At 34.8% G+C, this 27,021-nt stretch overlaps 1 long non-coding RNA gene across 2 annotated transcripts in view; it reads left to right on the top strand.

The window, feature by feature from the left end:
- The window catches only part of LOC145664343 (uncharacterized), a 345,141-nt gene that overhangs the window by 169,499 nt on the left and 148,621 nt on the right, over window positions 1-27,021 (top strand). Inside the window, exon 3 of one of the 2 annotated variants that reach the window (XR_014127411.1) lies at window positions 19,763-21,169. The exons of the other annotated variant lie outside the window; for it this stretch is intronic. This is a non-coding gene — a long non-coding RNA (uncharacterized LOC145664343). Of the gene's footprint in view, window positions 1-19,762; window positions 21,170-27,021 lie in introns of those variants that run through there. 2 annotated transcript variants of the gene reach the window in all.

Genomic DNA, 27,021 nt, shown 5'->3' with positions numbered 1-27,021 from the left:
CAAGATTGGAATGTACGAGTAGTTTTGCTGATGACAGTTTGTACTTAAAAGAAGCGTATTTTGTCATAAAATTAAAAATAATTTTTCTCTACACTGTACCTATTATTAGTTTCAGGAACAATCTGAAATTCCCCGTCAACAAAATCTAAGGAGTACGAGTCATTTCAACCAAATCAGAAGAAAATCCAGAAGGTAAAAAAGGAAAAATAAACTAAAAGAAAAAACATACTATTTCCTTACAGTGGCAAAGTTTAATAAATTAAAATTTTTAATAGTAAAATCAACACCAACCTAACTTTATAAACAAGCTAGATCTACGTCGTATACAGGGTGGATCATTTTATCTTGATAAACCCTTGTAACTTTTAAGCTAATAGAGATGAGGTATTGAAGTTTTGTACCATACCAATATCGGGTAGGAGACATTGTCTGACATACTCCACCATACCACCAGGTTAATAGTATTGCCAATCCAAAATAAACTTATATAATTTTTAAAAGAAAATAGCACTACGTTACGTTACTACAAGTTTCAAATCTACATGTAAAACGACAATTTACAATTTCATACTTATTATGAAGTGTTTCTTAAAGTGCTTATACAGTATCACAAATATCGAAAAAAAAAAAAAGGAAATTTTGTACAGGTTCTACAATTGTAATAACGCAAGTGTTGAATTTTGAACAAATAGAAAATAGTTAGAAAGAACAAAAAGTTTGACATTTTTCAAAGAATTTTATTTCGAAAAAGTGTTAGATAAGTATCACATCAAATTAACTACTTAGTTTTCAATAGACATAAAAAAAAAAAAAAACAGGGGCGGATCCAGGACCGACTTAAGGGAAAGCGGTGGGTTGTCATACTGCACTTTTAAGGGCTCCAAACTTCGGGATGGGTTATATATATATATATATAAAATAAGAAAGTTTCCTCTTCTGGAGGGGGGGTGGCGATCACCCCAATCGCCCCCTGGATCCGCACCTGTAAAAAAATATGTTGTCGTTTACAGCAATTTGATATCTCAAACCTTTAAAGGAGATATGAAAAATGTTAAATTTGGTATATTAACATTTTAAAATATTTTTAAACTATTTGTGAGAACTTTTAAAAATATTTTTTTTTTAAATTTACTTTGTTCCTATGACATTGCAACAATACTTTTTGGTAGGTGTATTTATAATATTAAGCAGTGTTGCAAACTTTACCAGTATTTACCATATCTTCAGAAGGTTTGTGATATCAAGTAGCTGTAAACGACACTATGATGTTCACATCTATGGAAAGCCATTTACGTAATTGAATGAAGTACTTACCTAAGTAGTTTTTTTCGAAATAAAAGTCAAATTTTCAAATCTTTTTATTTTTGTTCCCATGTGATCATAACTTGTCATATCATGATCATAGTATTAGACACTAAAGCGCTTCGGATGTATATTTTCCCGTCCGTGTCACTTATATTGTTACTGTTCTAGAGACCACCAAATTTTTTTAATTTGTGATACTGTAGCAGACTTAAATTTGCAACACTGAATAAGAAACGTAATATTGTAGTTTATGTTTAACACATGGATTTGAAAATGCAATAACCTGAAGTAGTGCCTTTAAAAATATATAACTCTATGTTGGGTTGGCAACACTGTTGACCTTGTTATATCACACGGTTTATCAAACAATGTCTAACTTGTGATATTTGCTGGGTACAGAATTTCAGCGGTTTTTGTTCTTTAGTTTCAAAGTTACAAGGGCATATCAAGATGATTGGTCCATTCTAAATATACACAGCCTGATCAAAAGGTCTGTCTCAAGGTTAGCAGACCATAAAAATGAAACCAAGTATGGAGAGAAAGAAATGTGCACTGCAATATATATATAAGGGTAAGTGATTTGTTTAAAATACGTCCCTGTGCCTGGACACATGCTCGTAAATAACGTTACGAATCATCATTGATAGCACGCACCACATTCATGTCTGTCAGCCACCATCTTCACTATAGCAAACTTCAAGCGGTACACGGTCATGTGATGTTAAGCACATATCTCCTTCTCCAAATAGGATCAGATCTTGTAGTCAAGAGGATTTAAGTCTGGACTGGACGAGAGCCATTGTTCAGTAGTGATGAACGAAATCCTGCATCGTCTTCGCCTTGTGAGTTGGTGCTGCGTCCTCTTGGAACACCCAAGGCTTATTGAATCTAGATAATTTTGTTTAATTTCCTCTTTAAAATTTGCCTCTCTATAAGTAAGTTCCATGTTCCTATCTTAAACCTTTTTCTCTTGAATGTCTTTCTTTCCCTATCTATCTTCCCCAAATTGTTACTTTTTTTGTCCAATAGTCCTTCCCAAGCCATCCCCATCCCTGAAATCCGAATGAGGGTTATGTTACCTTCAGGACCATTTGTTCCCTTTCTACTGGCATCAATCTAAGGAAAAACAGAGTGGTGGTTTCCCGTTGCCTTCCACCCATTAGTATCCCAACCGTTAAAGTTACTATGTCCACGCCTGGGACTAATGTCCAAGTTGTAGTACCAATCACTATGATTTCCACCAACTTGAATATTGAACAACTGCTGCCTACTCCTAGAACCTCTAGCTACTCATAGTTGGTATAGTGAATATGATAAATCTGAAAAGAGAAAAAGAAAAAAGAGACGCTATGACAATTAAATTAGGAACATATAACCATACAAATAAGGACCAAATAAATAAAGGGAATAATAATAAGGCATTAAAGGAGAAGTTTGTTTCTTTTTAATTGTATCTACAAAAGCCTCCAGGTAATCCATAAATATCAACGTTGAATTTGAATATAGCCTCAAACCTACGTCTTAATCAACTTTAAAAAGTTAAACACCGTAAACTAAAGCAAATACTAACATAAGATGTTCGAAAACTTAAGGATAGAGACCAATTTTGGTCACTCCGATCTGGTATCAGATTATGTAAGATCTTAAGAGCTCGAACAACTTAATTCCGTGCACCTAAATACACATAAATCTTTAACCTGACATCCAAACTAGGAATGGTAACGAGACGAGACTTGATACAGTCTCGGTGTTGTCTCACTCAACAAACAGTGGTCTCAGTTTCGGTCTCGAGTTGAAATCGTCGTATCGGTCTCGGTCTCGTCTCGGTCAAGATATAGGGGGCGCGGTGGTTCAGTGGTAGAGCGTTCACCTCTGGTGCTTCGGGTCCCGGGGTCGATCCCAGTCCCCGCCAAGTGAACTTTGTGGTGGACAAACACCGTGCTCGTGGGTTTTCTCGGGGTTCTCCCGTTTCCTCTCACTTTCTTCATTCCACCATTTCACTCATCTCTCATCATCACCGACTCCTTTAGCCTAACCGGCATAACCGTGGGACATAAAACTTAAAGATTTCATTTCATTTTCATTTTTTTCGGTCAAGATATACTAGACTCGGTCTCGATCTTAAGGGTCAAATCTTGATCTCGTCCTGGTGTAATCTCGATAGTCTCGCAATCAATTGTGTAAAATTAAAAGTAAGTAAAATCATAATAAAATTTAACGTTTCCTCTATTTATTTTATCTATTAAATTCTTGACTAGAACTATTGTATGTCAAGTACTCTATAGCTAAATTGCAAATGGTTGTGCTTTCCATGCGTGTGTTCATTGGTTCAATCTGTATTAGGTGTATCAAGTTTTAGATGAAACCCGAATAATTAATATCCCATTTTAAACAATAATTTTTGTATTAAACTTCCTTGTTATAGAAAAGGGACTCTAAATTCTAATCAATGAACTACAATTCTTCACATACTTTATGGTCTATTGGCTAGCGCACGCGCCTTTGGTGCACCTCATTCTGAGAACGATTAGCAATGGGAGAACATTAAAAAATGACGCATTACGATAATTTGTATTCCTCCTTAAATGTTAGATCCACGTCATATATAGGCTCGGAGCTGAATTGATAATTCTAGCCAATTATCTAGGCTAATTTTAAGGTTTTCCTCCTTGTACTCTCCTATTCTCGAATTTAAGCTCTGAGTATCTCTCAATCTAAATATTTTATACTCAGTTTCATAACGTTAGAATGTTCCATCACTTATACTAGCAGTTGTTGTAAAACAACAAAAAATTTTTTAAACGAATTTCCCAAAATAATTCCTAATCTGTGTGAGAAAATAGTGTTGGGAAGTTACAACCTAGTATGAGGAGTTCAGTGCATATGGTAACTAAGTTTTGGTCATTTCTTAAACTGTAGCACAAACTTAAGCGTTCCGTACAAACATTATGTCTCTTTTATTCATAACGCCGAAACTGTAACTTGATTCCATTCTATTTCGAATGCCTCATATGTTTGTTTTATAAAATTAAGTTTTATAGAATTAAGTTTCATAATATTTGGCAATATATTTCTCATAATATTTCTTTTGAATCATTGAAATGACTGGAAAGAAAATAAAGCATATTAAATCCCAACTCTAAATTATATGCTATTTAAAACATATTCGATGTTCTTAGGACCAAGTGATCAATGGAAGTTTCGCCATCCCTCCCCCCATGTCTCATGTATACGCCTACACTGCGATCATCCAAGAACGTTAATTCCACTATCTTACATAGAACATAACGTATAACGAATTGTGAGTAAAAACTGTAATTTTAGTAATTTTGGTTTATATTTGAAACGAGATCGAGACTTTGGTCTTGTCTTGGTATCGTCTCGAAATACAAGTGTATGTCTTGGTCTCAGTCCGCTCTCGCATAAGTCTTGGTATGTAGAGTATGTATCTCATCGAGAGATGAGAGAAGACCGAGACACTCTGTCTCGGTGCTGTCCCTATCGTAAAATAAACCCAAATCTTATATATTGAACCTATTTTAGTTAAATTACTTGTTATGGACAGACCTATTGCTAATTAATAAATACTGTACGTATTATAATAATAAAAAAGTCCTTAGAGTAAAACCTGTGTTCTTCAAATCTGTGGTGCCTGAGGCATTTCGGTTAAATACCAGAAATGACACCCCGGTGAAACCCATCACAGTTCTTTTGGCTCCAGAACAAAATATTTCAGAAGACTCCCCTCAAGGTCATAGTATCCCTCCTTATTCCCTTAGAAGCTGAATTTTCGAGTATGCTGTGACATTTTTAAAAAATAGTTTTCACATGTCTTTTTAGTAGTTCACATTTGCTCACTCACTAATTTACTGGTAGAGATTAAATTAATTAAAAACACTAGTTGTTCCAATGAGTCTTTGGCTGTCCAAGTTACCAACCATGCTAGAGATGTCTTACTGCATCAGGTAGGAGGTAGCGCCAACTAGTAAAAATTATTAATCTGACTGCGAACTCTTGGGAGTCTCCCTATAATACCGAGGCGTCTTGCTTTCATAATAAGGATGTGGAAGGAGCACAAACTTTGTAGTTTTTTCTTTATATATATTTTTCTAGTTTTTAGTAATACCACTAACAGTAATACTTCAAATCACATGGGAGCCACGGTTCGATTCCCGACCAAGTAAGTTTGTGATGAACATAATCGTATCCGAGGGTTTTCTCGGGTATTAACGTTTTCTTCCACTTTCTCGTTCCACCAATCCATCCATCATTATTCACTTCCTTTAATCATCGTCTCTCTTAGCTGCAAGGGCGTAGTCGCGGGACGTTAAACTGAACAACTTTCTTTTCAAAACACATGAATTATTAGATAGAACCCCGTGGCATAGATCTAACCACATTTTAGAAATAGAATATTATTTGAAATTGCATTTGGAATATCTTTATTATATATCCTATTTTGACTTTTCATTAGGAGTCTTTCTTCATCCCGGCGAAATTAAAATACCGCTAATTTTACAGAAATTATGTATCAAATAGATAAAAGATAATTAAATTATGGAACAAGAGCGCCCTAGACAATATTATTTTGCGTGAGAAACCGTTATCACAAGTCACCTAGTGGCTTTCCGTTTTCAGCTGTTTAGAAACGCGAAAATAAATGCCGTTTTTCAAAATGGCTCGAAATCGAAAGCAGATAAGTGAGTCGTGATAACGGTTTCTCATGTAAAATAATATTGTCTAGGGCGCACTTGTTCCACATTTCGATTATCTTTTATCTATTTGAAGATATCACATAATTTCTGTAAAATTAGTGGTATTTTAATTTCGCCGGGATGAAGACTCTTAATATTAACGAGTAAGTCGATTTAAGATCTTCAACATAGAAGATAATTTGGATTTGTATACGCTTGAAAGATGAATAATTTGGGAATGATACATTTAAACACTATATGACCCGAACAACTTTTGCCTTTCAGTAAGTTCAACTAATAAGCAAAAATTCTCATGGGGCGGAGAAATAAAGTAAATTTTCATTCTTTTATTGTATTAAAAGTGTTAAAATAAGTGCTCATGAAAATTTTGACAGCTCGACCGCAATTGGTTTGGCAAAAAGAAAGTGCATTTAAGCATCTCATTATTCTGCCATATTTCAGGCGAAATCGTATATATTAAGACGCTTATAACCCAAGCCCTACTTAAATCAAAGGTACGAGTTATGCTTCATTTGAATTTTAATAAAGTAGCGTTACTTCTACAGAAGTCTTTTTCTGGAATATTCCTAATAAGAGAGAAATAACAGAGAACGTTTCCCGAGAAAAATATTCGTTTATAACTTAACATTATATCGGAGGCACACGAGAAAACTGAAGCATACTTTATCATATTTTCAAATTATTCTGTGAATATTGTGTTCATTTCTCCAATAGCATATCAGAAAAAATACGTGTAATAAAAAATTTAAAAAATGAATTTTCCAAATGGGGCTTTAGAATGGGTTGTTCATAGTGGCACAGTGAAGCTGTTGTTGGGTACTTGTATAGTCTGAGGCGAGACCCATCATCAAGGGTTCGAGTCCTCTTGAAAGAGCATGTACGTTTTCGATGTTCCTGTGTTTTGTCTCTGTAGAATATTGTAGTAATCACAAGTGTCAGAAAGACAAAATAGTCATATTTTTTTTTTCTTCTAGAACACTCACTTCTTGTGCCAGGGATCCCTGGTTCGATCCCAGACTAAGCGAAGTTATGATAAACATCCCTTCTATGTTTTCTCTCGGAGTTCTCCCGCTTTCTTTCACATTCTCATCATGCTAGCCTCTTCATGGAACACCCCTCTCCTTTAGTCTGAAGGGCACAAAAGTGGGACATTAAATTAAATATTTCTTCTCATTTTTTTGCTTTGGAATGACGTTAAGCGAGAATGAGGTACAGTGATCATGGAGAAAAAAAAATCGAATTCGAAATTTCAATGGATTTACATGTTTCATAGTTCATACATGTGGAAAAAGAGGTTTTTTTTTTTGGGGGGGGGAATGTCTGTCGGTCTATTCGTCCGTCCGTCCGTCTGTCCGGTCATCTCGATGTAAATATGTTCACTCACCCAAAGGTTATATACCATTTATCATATCGAAACCAAATTTTAAAATTAAGGTTTTTTCTCTATAAGTTTCTTTATGTGGGTTTCTGGAATTTTTTCCTACCCAAAAATAAGGATAGTTTACTGAATGGGGAAAAAATCAAAATTTGCAATTTTCCCGAAAATGCCTTTAATTATTTTGTTTATGGTTCATAAAACAACCCCAGTAGCAAGAAAGCTTTCGGCAAGTTGGCGCGTGTTTGGCTTTTGGGTTTCTACGCTTGCACTAGAAACGCATGCTTTCATACAATCTGCCTCTTGCTGTACTTGCAAGCGATGCTTTAGACCCTTCGAATAGCGTCATAGTATTACTGGCCTTTCATTGACTATTCACTTGACTTGACTTGTAATACGCTTGCGTCAAACTTAAGTGGAACAGTGAATGCAAGGTTGCCTCTATGTAACTTTGTTACTGTAATCTAGCTTGCGGCATACTTGCACGTTTTCCAATCAAACTGGACGCAAACTTGGTCGACTTGCAATTCAAGCTTACAGCAAGCGGTTTGCAAGCTGTCTCTGCTACTAGGGAAGATTTCAATTACAAGTATATATGGGATAAGTCTTTTTTCTAGGAAAACTTGAGAAGTGGTGGTTTATTTTTGAAAAGTTGATTCTTTCTGTACGATTTTATTTTCAAAAATAACTCAGGCAATTTTGTTCATATTTCACTAATGCTATTGATAGCAATACATGAGTAGTTTCTCTTTTTTTTAAAAAAAATAACGAAAGTAGTTTTCTCTTGTGGGATTGAATTTTTTCGAATTATTTTCTCAAAAAGGACTCATGAGTTTTTTTTTTCAATTTCAATATTTACACTATCATGTTGCGTAAATAACTGCTTACGAAAATATCCACAAGAACTATTCTTTTTATAACTTCCTCAAATATGAAACATCTGTTTTGTTCATCCACAAATGTTTAATATATAACCCTAAAGATATACGGCATTTGTCATTTCTCATGAAAAGGTCCACAACGTTTAACGCTTCGAACAAATATTATGATTTTGTTTGCAATTCATAAATAAATGTTTGAGTAACAATTGCAATATAATATGATTTTATTTAAGAAATTGGATCGAGAAAGTTTATTGAAATTTGAAATAGAATGCATCAGATACAGAAAAATCGAAAATAGAGCACATATTCTATTGTGTACGATCCCAGCCCGCGCCGTATGGACTTTGTGGTAGACAAACACCGTGCTCGTGTGTTTTCTCGGGGTTCTCCCGTTTCCTCCCGCTTTCTTCATTCCACCATTTCACTCATCTCTCATCATCACCGTCTCCTTTAGCCTAACCGGTATAACCGTTGGACGTAAAACTTAAAGATTTCATTTTCTATTGTGTACGTTTTCTTGTCATCAGAAAGAAAACAGACTATTCCTGCCAAATGAACTATTTCCTCTTGATCCTCGTAGCTATATAGGTTATCTTGAATATTGAACATCATTTGAGTAACACCCTGTAAATCATTTAGTTGACTTAGTTATTGGTACAAAAAAAAAAAAAAAAAAAAGGTTGCCTTAACGGTGCACTTGTTTGTAGACTTTACTGGAGGTTTGCATTAAAGAGTTTGCTCATGTACAAAATATATAAAACACACTGACTCGAAACTAAAAGAGAGAGAGAGAGAGAGAGAGAGAGAAATGAGGAACAAACAAAGTTTTTTGAACGAGTGGGTAATCTCTCATATGTTATATTAAGTTAATGAACATGACATGCTTCGCTGAAGCAGAAGCCCATCCAGGGAGATAAACTAAACGGTCTTGATTTACAAAGGTTACATTACATTACAAAAATCAGCTTTTCTCCTATTAAAGGCACATTAAAACATTTTTTACATTAGCCCCGGCTAATCCGTAAATCTTCGTGCCTTGAGAGTTAAGTGATTGCTACTCTGTTGTGTTCGAATAGGATTCCTGGCTGGTTGTGTACTTAACAATTCTTATATATTTCGCTAATAGGATACGGTTACTAATAAAAGTGTTCTATAATTAAAGCAAATTATGTTGTGAAAAGGTTCTCTGTACTATATTACTAGTCTCCAAGACTCCCATTGTAATTGTTCGCTGTCAGATATCATTGGATGTTATATTAGAGGCGCATTTTCCCTTTTATTCAAATAACTTCTTCTTCTTTTTTTTAAAATTCATTTCGTCATATATTTTCTTGTATCTTTACTGTTAATTTCAGAGTTATCCCAACTTCACTTCTTAGAATATATTGCAATTGAAACAAATCACGAACGCAGAATTTCGTCAATGGGGCGGTCCACCTACTCAGTTTCATTTCCTTTTATTTCAAGCATGATTTTTGTGTATACATGCTTGAGTATATACGATGATTTTTGAGTGTTTACAAGGACGGTTTGATAAGTAACTTAGTTCGCACACCAATAAATGGCGCTATGACCATAAAGCTTCCTTTCTATAAGTAAATAATTTGTGGTCACAAGTCATTCCGACTGTAATTCATTGTTCGGCAGTTTCTCAAACAGAAATGTTTCGAGTAAAAGTGAAAAAAAAAAATGGATACAATTGGAATTCGTGGTGTAATTTTAATTCTTTATTTTTTATCCTGGAAAGAAAAACGAGCGAAGGAAACTAACGAGAAAATTTTCCTATAATGGTAACTCGTGTCTTTGCTTGAAACTGCTAGACTTTATGTGCACCACCTCCTGGAGATATCAAATCATCAATGACCACAGTGGCGTATTTACGATTTTGTTTCGGGAGGGGCTTTGCCTGGAAATGTGAAAATTCTGCAAGATACTTCATTTACTTTACTATACTAAGTAAGATTTCGGGGGGGGGCTTAAGCCCGGAAGCCACCCTCCTAAATACGCCACTGAATGACCATGATGTGCCTTCCTCTTTCGCCGAATGCTTTTGGTTACTAAATTATCGTACACCTGAGCAGTAGGCCATATTCGGTGAATCAGGAATTCCAGTTTGGCCGAAAACCAGTTAAAGAGAATTTATACACAGAAAGAGATTTTTCGCACAGTGTCTAAAATTTTTTGTAGCTTGATTTGTGCAGTGTTGCCAATTTTCATGGAGAGTTAGGCTCATTATGGAACAAAGCACTCGATTTAGTGTTAAGAGCAGAAAATATATTTTTCTTTTCATCAAAATTTCTAAATTAAAGGTAATAATTTTTGATTAATTGTTATCCCTCGTTAACCGTATTTAAGACGGCCAGGGAGAGATGGAATAATGGAGGGAAATTATTCGATATAATTTCGGTACTTCCTTGATAATTTCTTCTTCTTCTTCTTCTTAATATTATTATTATTATTATTATTATTATTATTATTATTATTATTATTATTATTATTATTATTATTATTATTATTATTATTATTATTAATCTAATGATTACCGGCCACGAGAATTGAGCATTCAAGGTTCTGCAAGGGCACAAAATGAATCACAAAAGAATGAAATGGATACTTTTTCTAATGCATAATACTATTCTCAGTGTGGTGACGTAGCCAGAAAAATATACTTACTATTGATAATTTTTTACTTAATCTTGTTTTTAATGACAGTTTAATAGAATAAAAATATGTAACAAATATTTCTCCCAGAAACTAAGAACAGAAACTTAAGATAAAAAAAACAACTCATATATATAAGGATCATTTATACAAAAATGAATGAATTGTATAAAGGAGATGGTTAAAGTACTTTGAAGATAGAATATGTTGTGTGGGGTTTCACATCTCTTAAAAATAATATTCCTGTTGCATGATGGAGAAAAGTGATGTATAAGCAATTTTCGATTACTAACAGAGAAATGAAATGATTTTTAAATGGCATCTACTTAAATAGTAGCAATAATGTTCCTTTAGTTGTTAAGTGTATTCCCTTACGGATTCGATTCCCGGTGGAGTCACTTGGTCCAAAACGTGTATCAGCTTTTTCAGGCCAGCCACCCTGAGTGAGGTATTTGCTAGGTTTTCCTCATTCATACCAGGCAAATGCCGGGAGGCTACTACATACATGTTCCAGGACGCTTCCTTCCCTCCCCATTTCCTTCTTCCATTCTCCTTCACCTGGTAGTGTGCTCGCAGAGGGGCATCATGCCTCATACATGACGAACTTAAGGGCGTAGATATTGGTAATGGCCATAAATCTGTATAAACAAATAACAAATGTACAGTCACAGAAATTCCTTGAGGATTGGGAAGTCAGGAAAATTAAAAACAAATTTAAAACTTTAATTATAAGCTTCTGTTTGAAACTTAATAAGAAGTAGAATCGCGAAGTAGCGTCTTTAATTTAAAAGTTTCTAACAAAGAAGAAATAATATTCTGTACTTAACAACATCTAAGTGGAATGTATCGCTCGACGACGGTATGCATGGCTTTTCATGAAAATTGGCAACATTGTACAAACTAACTATAAGAAAATGAAGAATTAGATGGGAAAATCCCTTTCTGTAAGTAAAGTTTTCTTTTAAATAGTTTTCGTCCAAACATGGTTCAGCAAAACAGGAATTCCTGTTTCTCCGAACATGGCCGACTATCCATTCATAGCTTAAGGCATTCGGTGAAACAGGAATCGGCGAAACAGACAGGAACCCAATCACCCGTCCATGATTTACTTTTAGCTGATAGACAAGTGAAAGTGTGCGAATTAGCAGAAGCCATAATCATCTCAATTGAGCGACTTTACTTCATGAATTGCACATGAAAAACTTTGCGCAAGACGTGCGCAGCGTTTACTCACTCCAGAGCAGAGTAAAAGCAGTGTTGCTGAAGAAAAAATGGGTGAGCTATGATTTGAACTTTTATATGAGATCCTCCCTGTTTACTAGATCTAGCTCCCTCGCTCTACAATGTAGTTGTGAATCTCAAACTCAAAGCCTCGTAACTCACACTCATCCGAACTTGTGATTGAGACATACCGTCAACGCACTTAAGCCTCTCTTTTCTGCCTCCCAGAAGACTTTGAGAAGAAAGTTGACGGAAGCGTGAAAGATCACAAACCTATTTTATGAATTCGTCGTTATCTCACAAGTTTACTGAACTTTCATAAGTGTTCTCTATGAAATTGTGACTCAATGCTTAAAATATCAAAAGTTGTGCTCCCGCTGGGCACTGGAAATGTTTACTAAGGTTTATAAAACCGATCGTTTACTCAGTATTACATTGATTTGCCTTGAGCGGTACACTGAGTAAAGTGATGGTTTTGTAAGCAAAACTGTCGCAGACGATGAAACATGGGTGGCTTACGTTACACCGGAAATGAAGCAACAATCTATGAAATGATGATATTCAAAATCATCCAAGAAAGTGAAGTTCAAGTAAGCAATTTCATCCCAGAAAATCATGAGTAGTGTGATTTGGTAAAGGAAGGGACAGTTGTCAAATTAGGTGGCAGACTTCTATGAGGATGGCATTCAAAAACTTAGAAGGGGTGATCCTAGTTACCCCTAGGTCATTGACCCTGACCCAGAAACCATGGACACTGCACCAGGTACACTGAGAAAAATCCGTTCTCCGGACAACGGTATATTGTACAAATATACGGAATCCTCTTGCTTACTATTGACATCAGTACGCAGCATACGTTATCCGTCTGCTACATAGGGACTGCTCTTAAATGTTACATCATACCGTTGCAGGATGTCTGATATCTAACAGTCTTCCTTATATTACATACATATATGTATGCTACCTTCGTCAGTTATGTGTTGTATACGTCCATTTGTATGTGAGATCCTGATCACCTATATTGTTTCATACGGAAAGTACGTGTAGATGGAACACCAATACAGAAGGTATTATAAAACATACGTTTTCAGTTATACGTTTGATGTACGTTAAGTCCAAAAACAACAGGATTTACAAATGTAACATACGATTTTAAGTACGCCACATACGACTTTTTTCTCAGTGTACTCAGGTGAAAAAATGGCTTCGCCCACATAACCCAAATACTATTATTGCACTGTGGGTCACAGGAAACCCCATTCGAATTACCAGGTTCGATTCCTGGTTAAGAGAGTCTTGAAATGTGAATGCATCATAGTAGTTTGTATTCAACTTTAAACTATAGATCCACGTCTCGTATACAACCCTGGTTGTGAAAACAGATGCTAGACTATAATCAACCAACAAAATAACTTTCACGCTATTTTCCATTTCTCTCATCTTTCTGAGCCATGTTATCTGTCTGTGCGCGTTATTCTGCGTTGTTTCTCTATACTTCATCAGGTAGTTGTAGTAAACCACAGCGGTTCTAATTTTAAATGTTAACTGCAGTAAAATGAAGATTAAAAGAATCTTTCCCACATCCCTAGTTCTCGTTCTCGGACAAATGTTTTTAACAAATTTGTTAACGGGAAATACATCTATCGAAAATATTTACTTAAATATTCCTTAAGCATAAGCTTGTTTGACTGACTCTCCTAGAAATGAAAAAAAATCTGGAAAACAATTGGCCATAACTTTATTTAAACATTTACCTTGATACAACGAAAATACAAGATTCAAATAAATATTATATATCCTGACGTTGATAAATATTTTACCTTTTTAATAGATGCAAAATATCAGATACCGTATGCATGCAATTTATAAAGTAAATTTTCGGTCTGCTATGGTTAGAAGTAATTAAAATCAGACTGATTTTTTTCCTGTATTTACGTACGTTGAAACTCTAACAAAACAAAGGAAATTATGTGAAAAATAGAAGATAAATACGTATTTGCTTGAAATACAAGGAAATATGATGATATTTGCACAGTGTAGGTAATAATACTGTGTTATTCACTTTGACACAGTAACCAAGCTAAATAATCAATTTAGTTTCCAATATACCTGAAAACAATTCCAATATTTTAAATTTTCTTTCATGTAATTAAAGAAACACTTTATACAATGATCTCATTAGATCCTTGTAATAAATTTCTCTCATGTACTCCTTAAATATTCTATATTAACAGGCAATAATGCATATACCAGTCTTGGTGACCACCATTTTCTTTCAAAGATCTTTCGTCCAGAAACGTTTAGTCCAAAGACATTTGGTTCAGGGACATTTGATCCAAAGGACATTTCATCCAAAAGACAATTGGTCTAAAAGATATTTCGTCTAAAAGACAATTGGTCCAGATCACATTTCGTTCAAAGACATTTGGTCCAAAGAACATTTCGTCCAAAAGAACATTTCGTTCGAAATATCTTTGGACGAAATGACCCCCAACCACCATTCTTGACAATAATCACAAGCAGGTGCACCCATAGGGGACATCCGCCAGGTCTAAACTCCCCTAATCTTCCAAACTCAATATACTCGTACATTTGTACACTTTCTTAATAAGACTATACTTGTTTAACAGGAAAATGATTGATGTAGCTTGATAATTTGATATTACACTTCATCTGCTCTTTTTTTTAATAAAAAGAATCTAGTTCTATCACTTCTTTGTTCTGAAAATATAAGTAGAAGTATTTTACAATTACTTATCGTCTTTTCGGGTGCAGAATAATAACTGTTCAATACTTCATAGATGTAGTAGGCTTATAGTATTGGACCCCTTTCCCCAAAGTTTGGACCCTTCCGAACATACATTTCTGGGTATGCGCCTGCTCACAAGCAAACATAACACTAAGTTATTCGAATCGAACACACGTAATGTGTTGAGAGAGGTCAAAAGTTAGTCAAGAAAATAGTGTAGTCCTTGGTTGCAAAAACGGTTGAAAATTGTTTGATTTATTTATTTATTTTATAATCTTTTGAAAACTGATTTTCAAATTATTTTGTGGTGTTTAGGGTCAGTATAAGAAAATGTATGGCAAACAGTACGAGAGACAAAAACGATCCTCTCATTTTCTCTAACCATTTTTATTTTATGTAGATCAATATTAAAACTGAAGTTGAAGTGAATTTCTATCATTTCCGGTTTCAATATAGTTCAGGATGGAGAAGTAATGCAGGAAATAGTTTCTCAGTATTTTTGACTATCTCTTTGCTCTATAATGATCAACGTTTAAACCGGAAGTGGTTGGTTTCTACCACTTCCGGTTTGAATATCAATCACCTCCATTAACGAACTCGATTCCTAAACTTTTGGCCCTCGAAATTATGGCCAAAGTTAATGGTAATATATCTAGAAATTCTTGAGATTTTGTGTCTCCCGAACGGACACACGGACAGACAGAGTAAACACAAAAAAGGAATTTTTGGTAAGCCAATCTCTTTAACTACAAGTCGTAAGATTTCCCCTCAACAAACGTGTTTGATCTGTATTGACAGTAAGGAAAGAATACTTGTTATTTTAAGACATCATTACATCTGTATTATTTCTTACACAAAATTTCATTTCAAACGTTAAGAATAAAATTTTGTGAGATTTACTTAGAATCCCTTCGAAACTTCGAGCCAAAGTTAATAAAGTTGAATGACAATTTTATCCGCGAACACGATTTTGAGAGAATGCTAGTTATGGAGCACTTTTCAAAATGCATCGTCGTACATACAAAAAAAAAGTACGAAAAATAAAATGAAATGAAAGCTTTGAGTTTTAAATGCAACGGTTATGCCGGTTAGGCTAAAGGAGACGGTGATGATGAGTAATGAATGAAATGGTGGAATGAAGAAAATGGGAGAACCCCGAGAAAACCCACGCACACGGTGTTTGTCCACCATAAAGTTCACTTGGCGGGGGCTGGGATCGAACCCGGGACCCCAAGCACCAGAGGTGAACGCTCTACCACTGAGCCACCGCGGCCCCAAAGAAAAGTACGATTACTTGCATCCAATAAATGAACGAAATGCTTGTAATTGACAATTCCATTTTATTATTTATGACCTATTCATTAGGAAAACGTTTCAGTTGCTTTCATTATTCTTTATAATACATTAGTATGACATTAGTATGAAAGAATATTACAGCAAAATAAATAGCAGTGTCACAGTCCCACATGAAAGAATTTGGCTGGAAGTTGATTAATTTCATTTTAACATTGTATTCCCTGGACATATCAGTATTTTGCATCATGAACATTGTAGAAATCCGTTAATTTCAACAACATTGCGGGTAGGTGGGCAAGCAAGAATGATGTTCATAATTACATCCATTTGAATACATGGAGAACGATTTTTGATTGTCCATTCTTCAGATCATCTGGATGGATTACCTCATATCCTGGCCAATTTGATGGTGATCCATCAAATAGTTCCTGAAATTTTGTGTCTCCCGGTCACATGGTCAGAGTAAAGATATAAAGGAGTTTTTTGGCAAACCGCACTCCTTTTCGAAAAAACCATGCCGAGCAGTGCAAAGTAGTATCATTATGTAAGAAAAAACTGTAGTCACATGTAAATATTTCATGTTATAAAAATTTAATTGTTAAGAATTTGTAATTATTTGTAATATTCTTAAGTTGAAAATCGGGTATTTTAGAAACGCACTGTATTTTAGTTTTAGCAAAGTTGTCCTAGAAAAGGAGCCTTGACGATGGCAGAAAGGATAACATTATTTGAAAAAGGATATCAAAATGTAAGTGGGCAGATGTTGTGAAGTGGCCATGTCATGTCGACAACAGGTATTAGGAGTATAAAATTATATTTGTTTATATCTTTGCTGTTTGAGCTGTAGGCTACATAGGCGACGGGAATACCATAGAATAAATTTACAAGCCATAAATATGCATTATGTTGTCTTTTATTTGTAGAAGATTTTGAACGTTAATAGTGCTTCTCAGAATAGGGTTTAGCACGAAACAAGACGAGACAGAGTCTTCATGACGAGATTCGAGACGAGCAAGGGCTTTTCCAGGAGAAACAGACAAGTTTTTCGGGACGAAACATAGCTTTCACGATAGGACCCATATTTTCGAGACGAGACAGCCACAACAGATCTCTCCTTATAAATAGCTATTCTTTTACTTTGTTCTTAAAAGAATCTGCTGGAAGATATACAGAAGTCTATAGAATCTTGTGAGCTATTTATTTGTTTAATCGGTCTCCAGTTTCGACCATCAAAACTACTAATATCTGCTGTGACTTCTTTTTATTTGTTACTGTTTTATACGACGTATTATGGTTGTGCAAGATCGTTCATTTAGATGGAAAATGTGTTTTTAATTTGATTTGATTTCAGTTTAGCGTCTCTTTCAGCAGCGAGGCTATGTGTGAGGTCGACCAACAGCTTAATGTGCAATCCGAACTACGTGGGATTCCGGTAACCGAATCCGGGTCTCCTACACCAAAGACGCGTACTTTAATCGCTTAGCTATTTGGGAGCTCTATGGAGAGATTTGTAAGCACGTTACTATTTTGGAACTAAACTATTATTTTCATTTAATTTTTTGAATGTGGAAAGTGATAATACTGATCATGAACATGCTTTGAAATGAAATGACATAAAATCTTTGTTTTATCGTCCGAAGGTTATGCCAGCTGGGCTAAAGGAGACGGTGATGATGAGATCTGAGTGAAATGAAGAAAGTGGGAGGATACGGGAGAACACCGAGAAAACCCACGCACACGGTGTTTGTTCACGACAAAGTTCACTTGGCTTGAGCGGGAATCGAACCACGGACCCCACACACCACAAATGAACGCTCTACCTCTGAGCTATCGCTTCTCCATGAACGTGCTTTGGTATTTATTATTAGGAAAAGTAAAGAATTAGAGGTAGCGCGATTTTAACTTCTAGTGTACAGAGGGCCAAAAGGTTCGGTGCTCCAAGTTAGAATAAATAAAATATTTATTCCTAATATATAATACTATAAAGATCCTATTTGCCGACAATTCAAAAATAATTCGTTACTTGTGCCTAAGTAGAACTTGCCTCAAGTTTTTAGTATACTAGAAGATACTTACCAAAATTAAATTTAACATACTCCTTATGACTGTTAATTATTTTCTTCCAATTCGAAGCTATAAGAAACCATTTTCAAACTTCATTGTAGTTTGACTTAGGTCACGATCATATTTAAGAAAAAAATAAAATCTACTGTTTCTTTTTAAAAAAAACAAATTTTTCCACCCTACGTAACAATATGTGAAAACGAAATATAGATTTTACAAACATAAAGAAAACATAATTAATTGCCACCTATCATTTTCTTAAACCTGAGACTTTCAAGATGCTTTGCAATTTGGGCATTACTGCTGTATCGCCGGACCAATTAGAAAATCGAAAAAAAAGTAGCAAAATATACTGCATTCGGTTATATTTGGTTGGATTACATTAACTTACGTTAGATTACGTTATTAGGCGTGCAGTTTTACTATACGGATCCACAGTATAAGTAGTAGTAGTAGTAGGAGTAGCAGTAGTAGTAGTAGCTGGAGTAGGAGTAGTAGGAACGGGTTAGTAGCCCCGCAGGGGTTGGTTGGGTTGTTTTGTTCTTGACATGAAATGGGCAAATTAAAGACTTGTTCTTTTTTCTTTTTTCTTTTTCTTTTTTTCTTTCTTTCTTTTTTTTTTTTTTTTTTTTTTTTTTTTTTTTTTTTTTACAATCAACTGATCCGTATAGTAAAACAAGTATACCTCTCCGCGAAATAGTCCGTCCGCCTCCACATACAGTGCCGCTTACAACATCAAAAATAACCAACAAATACAACCACTTTCTTAACTTTTGCTAATCTGCATATCTAACTTTCACTATATTCTTCCTCAAAAACTTAAATAAATTCTCCAATTGACCCGGTAAATTTCGTAAAATTGGTCCAGGAATACAGCAGTTCAATAAAACAGTGGAATAATACTTCTACGGTACTGAAAGACAACATGAGTAGTTTCCTTTTGTTTCCAAATTCCTAATGGATGTTTCAATGATAACTTATGTGTGTTGTCTTACTAAATTACGTTACAAACTTCAGGTAAGCGACGCTCAACTTACAACAGTTTGGTTTATTATTTGACTCTAATGAGCGATTCATTTTGAAATGTGCTAAATTTGAATCTTAATTAAAGACTAATTTTATCTGAAGTTACGCCGTATTTATAGTATCTCTTTCAATAAGTTCTGTTAATATTTTAAGAGGGCTAGTCAACACGTATCCACAACAGTTATCGTTCAATTTATTTGTTAGGGGAGGAACGATGGCTCAGTGGTAGAGCGGTTACCTCTGGTGCTTGGAGTCCGTCGTTCTATCCCCGCCCAAATAAATTTGTAATATACAACATCGAGTTCCGTCATTTTTCTCTCATTTCCTCCCATTTTTTCATTCCACCAATTCTTCCATTATCACTCACTTACCTTAATCATCCGTTTCCCTTAGCCTAAAGGGCATAATCATGGGACGTTAAGCTGAAATATTTCTTCTCATTTCATTTTCAATTTATTTGTTTCAGGTGTCAAGAAAGAGGACAAATTATGAGGGTATGAAAGAAGAAAGTGGTTGAATTTTCAAAGAATACACTGAATAAAAAGTCTGTATTTTTTTTTTTTTTTTCAAAGAAAGTAGAAACGTTGATGAAGCTATTAGAAACTAGATGTCAGCGAACACGATTCCGGAGAATTGGACACGAAACATATAATAAACATTTATATTCCGGCGTAGGGTTCACTTATCCTTCTCAGTTGACAATAGCTTTTCCAAGAAGAGGTCTGATTAAGAAACAAATTGTTTACTAAGTTTTCTATTCCTGGTTTTACTTGGCTCTCATTTAGGCAAATTGTGTTCCCATTTATATCAATTGGTAATTTGAATTTTCACCCATTCTAATTTATTTTAGTTGTAAATTTTTTAAATCTTATTCGTATTTCGTTGGATACAGTTTACATCTGAGTATTTATACTTCAATATCCAATAGAATTTATTCATTCTCTCCTTATATAACGGAAAGATTCCACAAACATAGGTTAAAACTATAATTAGTTCGAGATTTCAAAATTATATATTGTATTGACTAGAGTTCCATTCACATTGATATAAAGCAATTTTTTGAAAAATTCAACTCACCCTTTATTTGCATCATATTTGCAGATTCTCACTGTTGTGTAATAAATTCGTTTCATTTTAAGCTATAAGTGATGAGTACTAACTAAGAGCATTAACTTGGATTTCCTAATCCTCAGTATTTTCAAAATGAAGAATGGAGTTTTTCTATTTATTTGTTAAACTGCGGTAACTTTGAATGTATATGTTTAAGTCATGGCTATATATTAGTATTTGGTGCGTTCTGAGCACAGTGGAATCAAGAGCACTTTAGATCATTTTGGATATCACACCTCGAGTGTAATACTGCCATAACTAAAAGATAATAATAAAACAATTGAAAATGATATTTTTAATATAATACGCATTGAATGGGCTACTTATGTTATGCAAAGTCACTATAGTCCTTCTCAGTATTTAGAGAGATCATATTTGAATTACGTGTGCTTTTTTTGCCGCTCTGCTTTCTAATAGCGGGTTGAAACTTTCAAACGCTGATATCTCGCAATGTAAAACTTTAACTTGTGGTGGAATTGGATTCGAGGTGCGACATATTTCATCTTTAATATCTCTGTCTGAAACTCCTTAGAGCTAACTTCAAATAACTTTTATAATGTAAATAAAAGTTAACTTTTCCATGTTTTTAAGCATACTGTAAAAACTTTAAGTCTCTTTTCCCCATAACTTCACTAATTGGACTTGATTCCCATGTGCTCTGAACGCTTCTTTTTTATGGTATATTTTCTCTGAAATTAACTATATTCATTTGTTGTAAATGTTCAAAAAATGTAATTTTGTAATATGAATCATTGGGTACCATATTAATTTAAATCTTCGACTCGCATAGTCATTTCCTATTCAAATAAATATCACAAATTTATTATGATAAGTTATTCATAACTTGAATAAGTTCAACGGGTAAGGACTGTTATCTGCATTTTCATCCATTCTGTACATTTTCACTAAAACTATACTACAAACCTGTACTTAAAAAAATTATACCAGCAGCTTAACAGATACTAAGTTCCAATGGCAGTAGTTTAAAGTATGTTTCCCCGACGCCCCGGCTTAGCCAAGATAGCCCCATAATTTGTTCCTTTAGGAATTGTTCGGGATTCAAAATATTCCAATTTTCGTCGAACATCTTTTATTAGTCATTGATGCGCCACTGATACGAATAACCTACTCTTTCTCACTCATTTTCGTTGAGTATGGGCCTATTAATTAATTAATTCTTATATTTTAGCCAAGAAACAAGGACATAAATATACTGTAAATTCTTATAGGTTGTTCCGGCCTTTTAGTCTAGAAATATGGGAGCCCTAGTTTGACGTATGTAAAAAAAAAAAAAAAAAATGGAAGAAGTGTCAATTATGAAGAGTCAAAATGTTACTGGTAAGATTTCAGTATTGCATACTCAAAACAGGAATATAAATGATTCATTCGTTAGCATAAATGACTCATTCGTTAGCATAAATGATTCATTCGTTTGCATAAATGATTCATTCGTTTTGAAAACGCTATATTTTCAAAAGTACTATATGAAAAGTAGTATATGAAAGATATATGAAAAGAACCATAAACTCACCAAGTTTATACACCCTCTACAAATGTTCAATACGTGCCCCTTTGGCGACACGACACACATCCAGACGATATTCGAGCTCATTCCATACATTTTGTAGCATATATTTTGTAGTATGTCAATTGAGTTGACTTGAGTTGATTTTGAGTTTAACGTCCATTTCAGCAGCGAGGCTATATGAGACGTGGACATACTGATTAATATGGAATCCGAATCACATGAGCTTCCGCCGGGAATAGAAACCCGAGTCTCCCATGCCAACGGAGTCGTGTTAATTGTCTGCACTGCAGCACTGATACGTTCTTTGAGCTCGACTAAGGATTGTGGTAGTGGGGGTACGTAAACAATGTCCTTAATGTATACCCACAGCAAAAAGTCGCAGGGCGTTAAATCAGGAAATCTGGGAAGCCAGAGGAACAAAGCTAGGTCATTCTCACCAATATTCCCAATCCAGTGATGCGGGATGTGCCAATGAGGGGGTCCCCGTCTCCTTGCCCCCCTCGCACTGTCACCTACAATACACATTACAAACTTGGTGAGTTTCTTGTTCTTTTCATATATCTTTCATATATGTACATATAATACTTTTGAAAATATACACTTTTTAAAACGAATGAATCACATGTGCTAACACTGTATATTAATATTCTCATCAATAAACTCTTCCGTTATTGGACTATTAATAGAGAATAGTTTCGAACCAATAACTGACTCAAATAATTTTCATACAATGTACAGTAATTGTTTTCATCTTTAAATTTAAACACATTATTGCTATTACATACATACTTTGTACTCAAAGCAGAAGTATGTTACATGTAAGTTTTTTTTTTTTTTTTTTTTACAATATTCAGTTGAATAAGTTGCAGTATTTGAGAACATATGTCAAATAATCAAAATAAGTTGTACAGGCCCCCGTATGTATATGTGATCTCTTACGTGATTTATTGTTGAAGAAATGTTTTCTGAACTTACATACATATAGACACACAGCCGTAAATAGGATATGGTAGATCTTCACCAAAATCTGGTCGTATCTAGATTTAGATTAGGCATTTTGTTCGTAATGCAATACTTCCTTCTTATGAAAGTAATAACAATCACTCACAAAAATGTTGTAAGGTTATGACACCAACGTTGTAGAGAGTTTTTTTTAACACCTACAGTACTTTTCCAATTAGAAATTGTTTTGATTTGTCAACATCAAAAACGTAAGTGTAACTGATATTACTCTGCAATGTCTATTCACGAAGTGCCTAGAAGGATTTAACATGTAATATCTCGCAAATGGTACAAGCTACCGCAAAACTCACTACACCAATGAATTTCCGAGAAACTTTTATATGAATTTGATGTATCACATGCACCTATTCCCATTTGAAAAACCGAAAGTTGAATCCAATATGGTGCATCCAAAATAGCGGTCGGTGTGGATAACACGTGTCAGAGAAGCAGTACTTGATCCAATTTGTTTTGCATATCCCCACATTCATGTTCAGTTATATCTAAAGAAACTAAAAGCAATTTTGTGACCGAGCGTTATAGTAGTGTATGATGGAATTCCGGGTATATGAAGGCTCATAAATATGCAAATTACCCATATGGGCCGTTAAAATTAGTACAAAACACATTGAGCCATGGAGAACTTTGCATTTAAATCAGTTTTACATGAATCCCGAGGGGACACTTCGCAAATGTACCTTGTTAGACCATTTTGCTAGTCGTAACCCGTTTCCGCAAGCAAGCTCCATATTTTCAGTTTTGCCCTGAAGGAAATTTTGTTCCAATAACATCTTTTAATATGTCCTTCCAATTTTTCACACTCTCTCTTATTAAGTTTTATTACAGTAATTTTTACCTTTTTCCCTTAACTTCTAATTTGTTGCCAATCCAGCGCCACATCGTTGGAGGCTGTGATCAGAGGATTTGAAATTGAAGTTCGATCAAAGATGTTGAGATTTTTGTAGTTCTCGTCCAATTGTGATTAAAGAAATAAGTCGTTCCAGCCGTTGATTCAGTTTTGTGATCAATAGTTCTAGATTTCTTGGTGATGGTAATCCTTGTCAATGTTCATCGATCTACTATCTCACCTCTGATGTAGGGCACCCGATGCTATAATTCCGAGATCTAGTATAAAAGGATTTTATGGCGCAAAATTGCACCCATGATAATATTTGGGGAAACATAATTTTCAGTTGCCCATTCTGCTTTAATACATGAAAATTCTTTATATTAGACCATCTAAAATGTATTAAGCCTTTTGCGCACGAGATGAGGGTGATACATCAAATCATAATGTATATGAACCGTGTCAAGCCTAAAGTCATTTAATAGTTGAACATAGAAGATATATATATATATATATATATATATATATATATATATATATATATATATAAAGTGTTGGAATTCTTATAATTAGGTGTAGGACGAAAATGAGTGAACTCTCAGCAAAACGGCGCTACATTTTACAACTTTATTTCGAAAAATTCATAAATGCTGTTCCCTCCGTGCGGAAAACTGTGCTACTTATGGGCAAGATACGTTATCAAAAGCAAAAATTAAATGAAGGATCAGTCGCATTTGCTCTGAGAATTTTCATCTCTAAGATGGTCCTCAGAATGGGCAAGCAATCACAGCAAAACTGGATGATATTTTGGCAAAAGTTGAGCAAAACTGGCATGTAAGCAATCATAATGTCGCCAATGACCATCACCAAAGTGGTAAATCATTTGAAGAAAGCTGGATACAAAAAGAAGATCGATGTTTGTATGCGACATGATCCGACTCTAAAACATTTACTTCATTGAATTTCTATCTGCGAATCTCTACTGAAACGTAACGAAGTCGAGCCATTTGTAAAGCGGTTGATCACGGGTGATAAAAAGTGAATAACTTAACGACAACGTAATGCTGGAAAAATCGTGTTCGAAGCGAGGAGAAGCTCCATAGTCTGTGTCAAAGCCCACACTGACCCCGAGAAGGTTATTCTGTGCGTTTAGTGGGATTGGAATGACATCATAATTACGGAGTAGTTGCCGTTGCGGAATGATAGACTCGGACCAGTACTGTCTACAACTAGTGGAAGTAAACCTAGCAGTTCAAAACAAAGGGCTGAAATTGGTCAAAAGAAAGGGTGTCGTATACAAAGCAGACCTTATACATCTTTAACGACTCGTCAGAAATTTAGAGAACTTGAGTGGAAGGTTTTAATTTATTCCCTGTATATCCCGGAGTTCGCACTGTCCAACTATCGTTAGTTCCGATCTCTGTAGAACTCACTCAATGGTGATAAGGTCATCGAATAAGATGGTGTATATGGTGCACTTTTATAATGTTATCTTCATATAACAATAAATTCTTAATTTTGACCTCAAAATGTTCAACACATTTTAGATAACCTGATATTTTGGTCGATTTTTTTCAGATTTGTTGAAGGTACATCAAATTAGATGTCGTACATAACAAATCCCATACTAACTCGCTGCTACACAAAAGACTAATTATGTCAGACACTTTTATTTACCACCTCCACAAAATCCACTGAATCGTAATATTAAATGTCACCATCTCTTTTATTTCTTTTAACTACAATTACTACTGCAAAAACTTTTATACACGTCAAAAAGTCAAATTAAAAGCTCATTAGAGGCCATTCAATTGTTATTTTTCTATTAGAATGTATTAAGGTAAATTCATATAAGTAGCATCTTACATTACAAATATAGAGCTCTATTAAATTTGTTTGTAAAGTTTCTGTAAGTTAATTTTGAAGCCATCTTTTAACACTATATTGACGCAGAATGGTTATTTTTTTTTTACTTAAGAACCTTACATTTTGTTTGTCTCTTTATGTAACAGTGTTGCATTTACGTGATAGTAGGACTAATAGTTTAACTGATCATAAAAACTAATACTGTAGGTTCCTAAGTGAAAAAGAAACTAAGCTAAGATAGCTGGCCGCATAAAGTTCTGTTCAAAAGTTTCACAAGATGTTATTACAAATTTTACGTTTTGCTAAATCATATTATTGCTGCATTCACCAGGATTCAGTCACGTGAAGTTGGCCCAACCACATTAAAGAAATTCAATTTTTTATATCAAGATTTGGTGCTATATTAGGGCTCAAGTCCATAGGATTAGAGCTCAAGTCATTCTAGAGATATATAGATTAATAAGATGGTTAGGCCAACTTCATACTATCTAAAAGTGGTCTTAAATCAAAATTAAACTACACAGGGATTTAGTTCTTGACTAGTGCTTAAGATATAAGGGCATACGGGAAAAATTTGTGTTTCGGGTATATGCGACTATGGCCCAACCACTTCGAAAACAAAATTCAATGTTAGGATCTAGTACATACTGTATATAGTGCTTTCAAACCACATAATCCCTGAATCCCTGTGCAGTTCAATTTTGATTTTTAGACCACTTTTAGAAAATGTGAAGTTATCCTAACTATTCTATTAATATATATATATATATATATATATATATATATATATATATATATATATATATATATATATATATATATATATATAACTTGACAGGGCTCAAACAGGGCTCAAAATCCGCTGCAACAGGGAAGAAGATATGCCAGGCCTTTGGTGTTTGGTGAGGGTGTCGTGACTACGTGGATAGTGCAGCACTAGTTCAACAATTTTTAAGGACAGTGACGAAACACTCGAAGATGCATCACGTGCCGGAAGACAAACACATGTACAAAACGAAGATCTTCAGGCAGCAATTGAAGCGAACAGTGGCCAGATATGTGAGAAACTCGGACTACAATTCGGTGTGAGTGGAGAAACCATTCGGCAGCATCTCCATCAACTTGGAAAGCATTACACACGTTGGATCAATGGGTCCCACATGATTTGGCTCTGGGCCAGAAGGCAACGCGAACAGACACCTATGTTTCTTTGCTGTCTCGTCTGAGGAAAGAGCCATTTCTGGATAGGGTGTTGACATGTGATGAAAAGTGGGTCCTGTACGAAGCTCCAGAGCGCCATCATCATTAGTTAGCATCCCATGAACCGGTTTCAAAACAGTCGAAACAGCACTGCACCAGAATAATGTCCTCC

Source organism: Thermobia domestica, chromosome 11, assembly GCF_964235325.1.
Source record: "Thermobia domestica chromosome 11, izTheDome1.hap1.1, whole genome shotgun sequence".
NCBI lineage: Eukaryota > Metazoa > Arthropoda > Insecta > Zygentoma > Lepismatidae > Thermobia > Thermobia domestica.
The sequence above is the reverse complement of the archived record's forward strand: the minus strand, read 5'-3'. Positions and strand labels throughout refer to the sequence as shown.